The sequence below is a fragment of the Hirundo rustica genome, chromosome 2 (assembly GCF_015227805.2).
Source record: "Hirundo rustica isolate bHirRus1 chromosome 2, bHirRus1.pri.v3, whole genome shotgun sequence".
NCBI classification, from domain to species: domain Eukaryota; kingdom Metazoa; phylum Chordata; class Aves; order Passeriformes; family Hirundinidae; genus Hirundo; species Hirundo rustica.
This window is the reverse complement of record NC_053451.1, coordinates 59,531,640-59,539,667: the sequence shown is the minus strand read 5'-3', so window position 1 is coordinate 59,539,667 and position 8,028 is coordinate 59,531,640. Positions and strand designations below refer to the sequence as shown.

Sequence of the window (8,028 nt, the reverse complement as noted above, 5' to 3'; positions counted from 1 at the left end):
CAGTTAGGTTGATGCTTGGTAGATGTATAGTCCTACCAATCCATTCCATTCATATGATTGTCTTTGAACTTGAAAATGTATTTTGGAACAAATGTTACATCATGAGCAATAGTAGAAATATTACATCACATGCAATAGTTACTCTCCGGGGAAATATGAAAAGAAGAATATGTCCTTCTTCTCTGATTAGTGAGAGCAGTCTGAGACTGGAGAGAGATATTTTACAAGGACAGGTAGTGATAGAACATGGGGGAATAGCTTTAAACAGAAAGACAGTAGGTTTACATTAAACATTAGGAAAAAATTCTTTACTGTGAGGGTTGTGAGGAACAGGAACTGGCTATCCAGAGAAGTTGTGAATGCCCCATTACTGGAAGTGTTCAAGCCAAGGTTTGATGGGCCAATGAATGACCTGGTGTTTTAGAAGGTGTCCCTGACCATGGAAGGAGGGTTGGAACTTGATGATCTTTTTAAGTCTCTTCCAACTCAAGCCTACCTCAGGTTCTAGGATTCTATTAAAATGATTTTTTTTTTTTTTTTTTTTTTTTTTTCTGGGCAATACAGAATCGCAACCATGTGGTAACTGATGGAGCACTTAGTTTTGCAGTAGCCAAACTCTTTAAAGTGACAAGAGATATCTTGGAAATATAAATGAATAAGAATCCTTACAAAGAAGAAGTACATTGAATTCTGTTTTTTCATTTTTCTGTTTTGTGCTTGGTTATGATGTGAGAAGAAGGTATTTGACTTTAAGGAACATCAATCCAACATTTTTGTGGGAAGGCCAATGCCTTAACCTACAACCTTGTATTGTGTGAGAGGAAAAGAAAACCAATTATTAAGAGGCTGCTCTGATATACAGAGAAAATCAAGAAGAATGAGGCACATATGGATATGAAAAGGGAATAAGTCTTGCCCTTCTCATTCCAGGCACTTGTATTTTGAGGCTATTTCTAACACGTCATCAGCCAGAAAATTCTTCGTCATAACCTTTCTTAATGAACTACATATAGTGTGCCAATTTCTACGTAAGTATGTCAAGAATAAATAGTTTAGAATTATTTGTTGGTTAACCACAAATAACTGTGGAGTGGAACTTATTTTTATGCAGAACCAAACTGAATCCTAACTTTATCAAACTATGTGACTTAAGAGTTTGCTTTCTGAAGGAAATAAATGAAAACACAGATATCTGTACTAGAATCATAGACATTTTGTGGTGTAATTTCTCTGCATCTACTTCAAAATGTAGTATCAGATTTTATAAGTTGAAGATTTTGCTATAATAAAGCAGTTATTTTGTGGGGTTTTGTGGGTTTTTTTGCTTGCTTGCTTGCTTTAAAAAAAAATCAGGGTTTTAAAACTAATAAATATTATTTTAATTATTTTTAAAGAAAATCACAGGGTTTTTTATTTCACAAGGAGTGGTAATGCAAAATGAGGTAGTGATCTGGCACAAAGCTTGAATGTAAAACACGTGTTTATTTTTAACTTCTCAAACATGCACACTTGTTCACAGAAGAATAAAGAGGCTTGGTCAAGTGTCTAAAGAAGTCTTATGAGGAGTGGCTGAGGGAGCTGAGGTTGCTTAGTTTGGACAAAAAGGAAAAGGGGAAGTTTCTGGTGCTATATTCCATCACACCTTCTCTCAGTGCCTAATCTTATGATCATGTCATTTGTGTAAAATTCTGCTGCTCATCAGTCATTTATCATATCTACTTGGTTTCCTTAAAACAGTAAAAAAATAATGTAGTTTGAGGAGTCATATTAAAGGCATTATTTTTTTGGATAAAAAAATAAGTGCACTATTGCAGCTTTTCGCATGGATAAATATTTTGTGAGATATCATCATTAAAGACCTATGGAAATGATGGGTTTTCAAATGAGTAATTAGTAGTTCACAATTGTATGTTATGTGTGTTTGAAAGGTATCTGTGTGAAAAGTAAAGCATGTGGAGAGGATGGTTGAACTGGTAACAGTTTTCTTCATGTGTATATTTGCAACAGATTTATTTTCCCTAGTTTACTTAGCGTTGGGATCTTGTTCAAATACTTTCATAGTGACTCCTGTATTTTTAAAATTCACAATTTCCATTGATTTTACTGGCATACTGCTGTGGTAGCTATGTAAAAGGCTCTACTTTCAATCAATTGCAGGATTCATATTCTTAGAAATTATTAAAATGTTCTATTAGACACCTGTCTGCTTCTGAAAATAAAATAGTGCTCATGCATATAAATGTAGTGCTCAAAGGGAGATGTTTTTGTAGAAACTCAGATCATGCCACTTCTTCCATAATCTCACAAATCTGTCATTGTTGCCACCAGTACTTCTTTTTGAGTCTTTCATAAATGAAGTTTGTCCTCTCTTCCTCTCTTCCTCTCTTCCTCTCTTCCTCTCTTCCTCTCTTCCTCTCTTCCTCTCTTCCTCTCTTCCTCTCTTCCTTCCACTCTTCCTCTCTTTCTTTGGTGGCCTTTACTTATTTTGGGTTTGGTTTTGTTTAATATCTTCATTTGTTGGCCTTGTGTTGTGTGGAGTTTTTGTTTTTGTTTTTGTTTGGTTTAGCTATGGCCAAATAAAGCATATCAATATTCAACAGTATTAAAGGTCAATCCCCCATTTAATTTGCAGTTGGTAAACCCTGTCTATGAATCTTACCATCAATCATTTTTTTTTATATCTGTGGTGGCATCTTCGGATTAACACCAAGTCATTGACAGAAACCCACTCACTCTGAAACAACTAAATGGTAGAAGATACTGTGCAGAATGTCAAGTTAGGGGGAATTATGCATGTCTACTCTCCTTTAAGCAGAGTATCCATTTCCAGGTCACTAAGGTCCAAAGTTATCTATGGGCAGGCTTTTACTGATAGATGCGTAGAACCTCTGAATTCTTAAACTTTGATTGTTTCACTGCATATCATGAATTCTGAAGTAAGAAAACAATGAGTATGAGCTGAAAGAGAGTTTTTTGTACTTTGCTCAGTTCCTCAGTCTGGATAAATAAATACTGCTAGGCAAGGGCACACATTACTGCCAGTGTCTTTGTCTTTAAAATAACTGACTAAAATAAGTCAGTGAAAACAATCTTGATGACTGCCTGTAACTCAGAAGAAATATTTACAGACTAGACACTTCTCATAACAAAAACAGCTTTTTTTCCATGAAATAAAACAACTCATGAACTATCAGTTCTCCTGGGTTTGACATAACATCCTCTTTTAATCTAAACTAAAACATGCACAGAAAAAAACCTGTTTTATTTTTTTCTTCAGAGACCCTGAAGAAGGGAAAAGAGAATGACAAATAAGTTATTAGGTTAATGTTTATTTAAAAAAGAAGTCTTCTTTTAAATAAACAGGCCTAAAGCTGCAGGATGCATATTAGGATGTGAATAATATTCTTTCAAGGCTTCCAAAAAGAAAGGTCTGTACCTTGATCTTGGTATTCTAAGGTCAAAAGGAAGTCAGTGCCCCTCGCACTCTTGTTCTGTAAGTAAACTGTCATCAGCAACTTGCTTCTCTAACCAGGATGATATGTGAGATTTTTCTGTCAAAATTTGGTACATCAATGGGAATGACACAGAAGCTGTTTGAAGAGCACTTTGCTGATTTTCTAATACATTTGTCATTTATTTTTCAAGATCTTGTAATTACAATGAGTTTTGTAGTACAGACAGAGTTCAGCAACAAAAGTTGCAGCCTTGCTGAAAAAAAAAAAAAAAAAAAAAAAAAAAAAAAAAAAAAAAAGGAAAATTATTTTGGAAGGAAAAATTACTGAGAGCAACCTAACAGATTTCTTTGTGACCTCTGAAAAAATCAATAAGTGTCCATATTTTTTGCCCCACATACCTTTCCAATCAGGGAAGAAAGCCAATCCAATTTTTACATGTATACAGGGCACTAATTACTGGATATACAAACTGATGCAGAGTGCTAATAATTTCAGGATCAAGTCCTTGAAAGTATATTAGGGAATATAATATATTGGTGTTGTCATGGAGGAGTTATGTACATTGATGTTTGACTGTCAAAATCAAAAGTCCTGTGGCCATTGCTCGTGCCTCTAATTTTCAAGAGGAAAGAAAAGTCCACAGCAGATGGAAAAAAAAGGGGAAAAAAATGGTAAATGAGAAGCCAAACACCTGATGTTGAGCTGAGGCATCATCTGGTGGCAGATCAGGGACAGGTGGAACACTCACATCATTGTGGTTGCCCAGCTCTTTCCCAAGGAGCTTAGTGGTGGGAATATTGTCACTCCCTCCACTCTTTTTGGTGGTCTGTACATGGGGAAGGGGCAGACAAAGAGCTCTGCGAGCCCCAAGACACTTTTTCTCTCTCTTCCCAGCCCAGTGAGTGCCAGAAACACTCAGGCACTGTCCATCAGTGAAGCAAAGTGCAGCAGCAGTGTTGAGGATGGGACCGGGGAGGTGATGGCTGGTTACACCTCAGTGAAACAGGTCTGCTAGTTCTATCTAAAACCTGCCCAGAACCATGGGGGTACCTCTGCCCAGCTTAGGAGCAGCATTTTTGCATATGATTGCTCCTGGGATATGTGTTGGAAAATCAGAATTCTTTTTGACTGTTGGGTCTCTTGCTTTACTAAAAGGAGTTGTTGACTTTTAGCACCTTCTGCCTGTAACTGTCTATTTCTTTTGAAGCAGTAGTGTTGTAATGCATTAATTGGGTTTATATTGTGTTTCATCGGATTTGTAATGTTTTCCCTGTTCCCCTTGGAAACTGTCCAGCAGGTTTGTCCCTGCTCAGCTGCACCCATCCCCCACACTGGAATGTAATCCAACTCTGCTCCACTCCCACCTTATCCCTGACTGGGCAGTGGCTTGTCCCTGTCTCTGGGCCTGTCCCCCCTGGGGAAAAAGCCCTGGGACAATTGGGCTCTCTCGCTCTGGCACCGTCCACGGGGAGAGAACTCCAGCTGGCAGGAGCAGGACTCCAGAATAAAGCCGTGATGTGCCCCTTGGTGAGGGAGCAGACTCTTTTCTTTTGCCATTGGTGGTCGTCTGGATCACACTAAAGAAATACCACAACTGGCGCCTAATCGTGGGGCTCGAAGCCACAAGGGGCTCCCAGAAAGCTGGAAGAACCACTTGGGGAGCACGTGGCCGAGGAATCTCATGCAGGCACATGAGTCATGAAATGTAGCCCACCTACACAGAGACACATACCTGTCAGGCTTGCTGTGGAATCTCAGAAACACAGGATTCCATGGGCAGGGCTGCGGTTTTCCCCTTTGGACTCAAAAAACCTATCGGAGTGCTGCAAAGAAGCCCCCCGATGGGCAGGCTGCTCCCACAGAAGGTGACCACATGTTCATAGAAAGCTGACCCTGGGAACCGAGACTGGAAGCTCTTTTTGCAGCAAAAAGGGTCAGTCTCAGGCAAAAGGAGTGATTGGGAAAGAAAGGAAAGATTCATCTGAACGCTGGATTTTTGGTGAGTACCACTTTGGGTTATCTAAGGGAAAATCTTTTTAAGAGGCACTGATCCTCAGGGAAAAGGGTTTTTGCTTTCGGGGAAGGTTTTTGCTTTCAGAGTAAACCTTCAGGGTGCTTTAAATAGCAGGTTCCTTTCAGCAGCCTGGGGGTAGGGGGGAGTGGAAAAGGTAACTGTTTCCCCTTTGGCTTTTTTTTTTTTTTTTTTTTTTTCCTTTTCTCTCCAGCAAGGTTTTTTAACTTTTGGTTTCCCAGCCACAGTTAAAGGGGACACAGAAACTTAAAATCTGAGGCAAAAATGGGTGCTAGGCTGTCTGTGTCTCAAAAAAGAGTCTATTTAAGTGCCTTGGAAAAATGGCAGGACCCACTGTCCAAAGAAACAGTTGAAAAAATTAATTTGGTATTTGTTTTCTCAATTTCCAGACGTATCATCTGAGCAAATAAGCTTCCCAGAATTTTGGGAAGCTGTTGCAAAAAAATTGTCTCAATCAAGCTCCCCTAATGATAAGGAAAAAGCAAATTTTGCTCTTTGGAGCCTGCAGATTTTATTTGCAATGCAAAAACAAAATGAAAAGAAAAAAAAGCCAGTTCTTTGTGGATTTTCCCCAGTTTCCTCAGTTTCTCCCTATCCCAACCCCAAAATCCCTTCCCCAAAATTGGATATTCCTCAAGAAACCCTTAAACATTCCCCAAAACTCCCTTCTTCCTCAGTTTGTAAACCCTGGGTTCAGTTTGCTTTTGCAGGCAGTCCGAGTGCTCAAACCCCCCATCTTAGTGATCGCCAGGTGGGGGGGTCACAAGATGGAGGGGACTCCTTTGTCCAAAATGGCTGAAGCCATGTGCTCTCGAGTCACAAGGAGTCTTTCCCTTTGTCTGTCCCTCCTACCCACAATCCCTTTTGCAATCCTTTCCTCTCCCCAGACCCCTCCCTCCCTTTGGTGCTACCCTCGGCACCGCCCTCTCCTCTGACTCTGCCCCCTACCCTCAAACCTCCTCCCTCTGACTCCTCCCCGTGTGACTCAAGCCTCCAGCCCCTCCCTGCCCCTGCTTCCCACGGTTTCCCTGCCCACAGTCCCAGTTCCCATGCCCTGGGGTGGGGCGGGGGGGGGTGGGGGGGTGGGTGAGGGAGGAGCCGGGAACCCAGAAGCAGGAAGTGATTGTGGCTTTTCTGCCACCCCTGTCACATACCAACAGTCAAAAAGAGGGGGTGCTGTCCACAGTAATTGGGACCCCTTCCCCCAACAAGTGATTCAGGGTTTATGCAAAGCTCAGGCCAAATTTGGACGCAAAAGTGAATACTTTTGCAGCCTTTTAAAAGCAAATTTAGCAGGGAATCCTATTGTTCCCTTTGACCTCCAGCAGCTTTTTTCTTCCCTCCTGTTGTCCACACAGTTTAGGCTTTGGGACTCTACATAGAAAAAAAGATAAGAGATTTACTTCCGGAGCTTTGGCAAAATCCTGAAACAGCTGTTGATTATAATGATTTGCCAATTTTATTAGGACATCTACGTGGTGATGGTGAATGGGTTTCAGCCCTCAAGCAGGCTGAGGAAATTCCTTTAGCTGTTTTGGAGCACATTAAAGATGCTGCTTTCAAAGCATTCTTTTCAATCCAGCCTGGCTAGCTCAGTTGGTAGAGCATAAAACTCTTAATCTCAGGGTTGTGGGTTCGAGCCCCACGTTGGGCACCAGTTGTGGTATTTCCAGACGACCACTGATGGCAAAAGAAAAGAGCCTGCTCCCTCACAGTGAGAGACATCACGGCTTTATCCTGGAGTCCTGCTCCTGCCAGCTGGAGTTCTTATCCCATGGATGCCAGAGAGAGAGCGAGCCCCATGGGCCCAGGGCTTTTTCCCCGGGGGGAAAGGCCTAGAGGCAGGGACAGGCCACTGCCCAGTCAGGGATAAAGTGGGAGTGGAACAGAGTTGGGTTACATTCCAGTGTGGGGGATGGGAGCAGCCGAGCAGGGACAAACCACGTGATAGTTTCCAAGGGGAACAGGGAAAACATTACAAATCCAATGAAACACAATATAAACCCAATTAATGCATTACAACACAGTAGGGCATGTCTTTAGGATTGACAAGAGTTGTGTCAGTCATTCTACTTTTGCAATGGAGGTGGAATAGGTGGGAAAAGTATTCCTAATTGTCATCTGTAAAATTACAACACCTCTTAAAAAGAAGGTTTGGGATGTGAGTTTCTCAATCCAGAATGACATTCTGTTTCAAAACAATTGAATTTGGTAACAGATACAAAAAAGTAAGGACTTATCTAGTGAGGTTTTTTGTCCATGTGACATTGTTAGTTCACCTGCAGAACATGTTTCTCACTAATATTTAGGAGGAGAGAGAAGTTTCATCATTTAGAGGTTGAAAAACACACATCAAGAACCATTGAAGAACTATTTTTGCTCATTTGTTCTCATTTTATCTGCACTTCTTATACCTCTGCTTTCTGGGGTGATTTTTCTTAATTTGTATGTTTGTTTTTCTCCATGTTATGCAATATTGCTGACTGTTGACGAAACTGATAAAATCTTCACACAAGTCCAGACTAGAAGATACCTGAAGAT

General features: G+C 40.7%; 1 non-coding gene across 1 annotated transcript; it reads left to right on the top strand.

The window, feature by feature from the left end:
• The first annotated feature begins 7,068 nt into the window (after positions 1 to 7,068).
• Positions 7,069 to 7,141, top strand: TRNAK-CUU (transfer RNA lysine (anticodon CUU)). Its single transcript has one exon. It is a non-coding gene; the product is annotated as a tRNA-Lys (tRNA).
• The last annotated feature ends 887 nt before the right edge of the window (positions 7,142 to 8,028 follow it).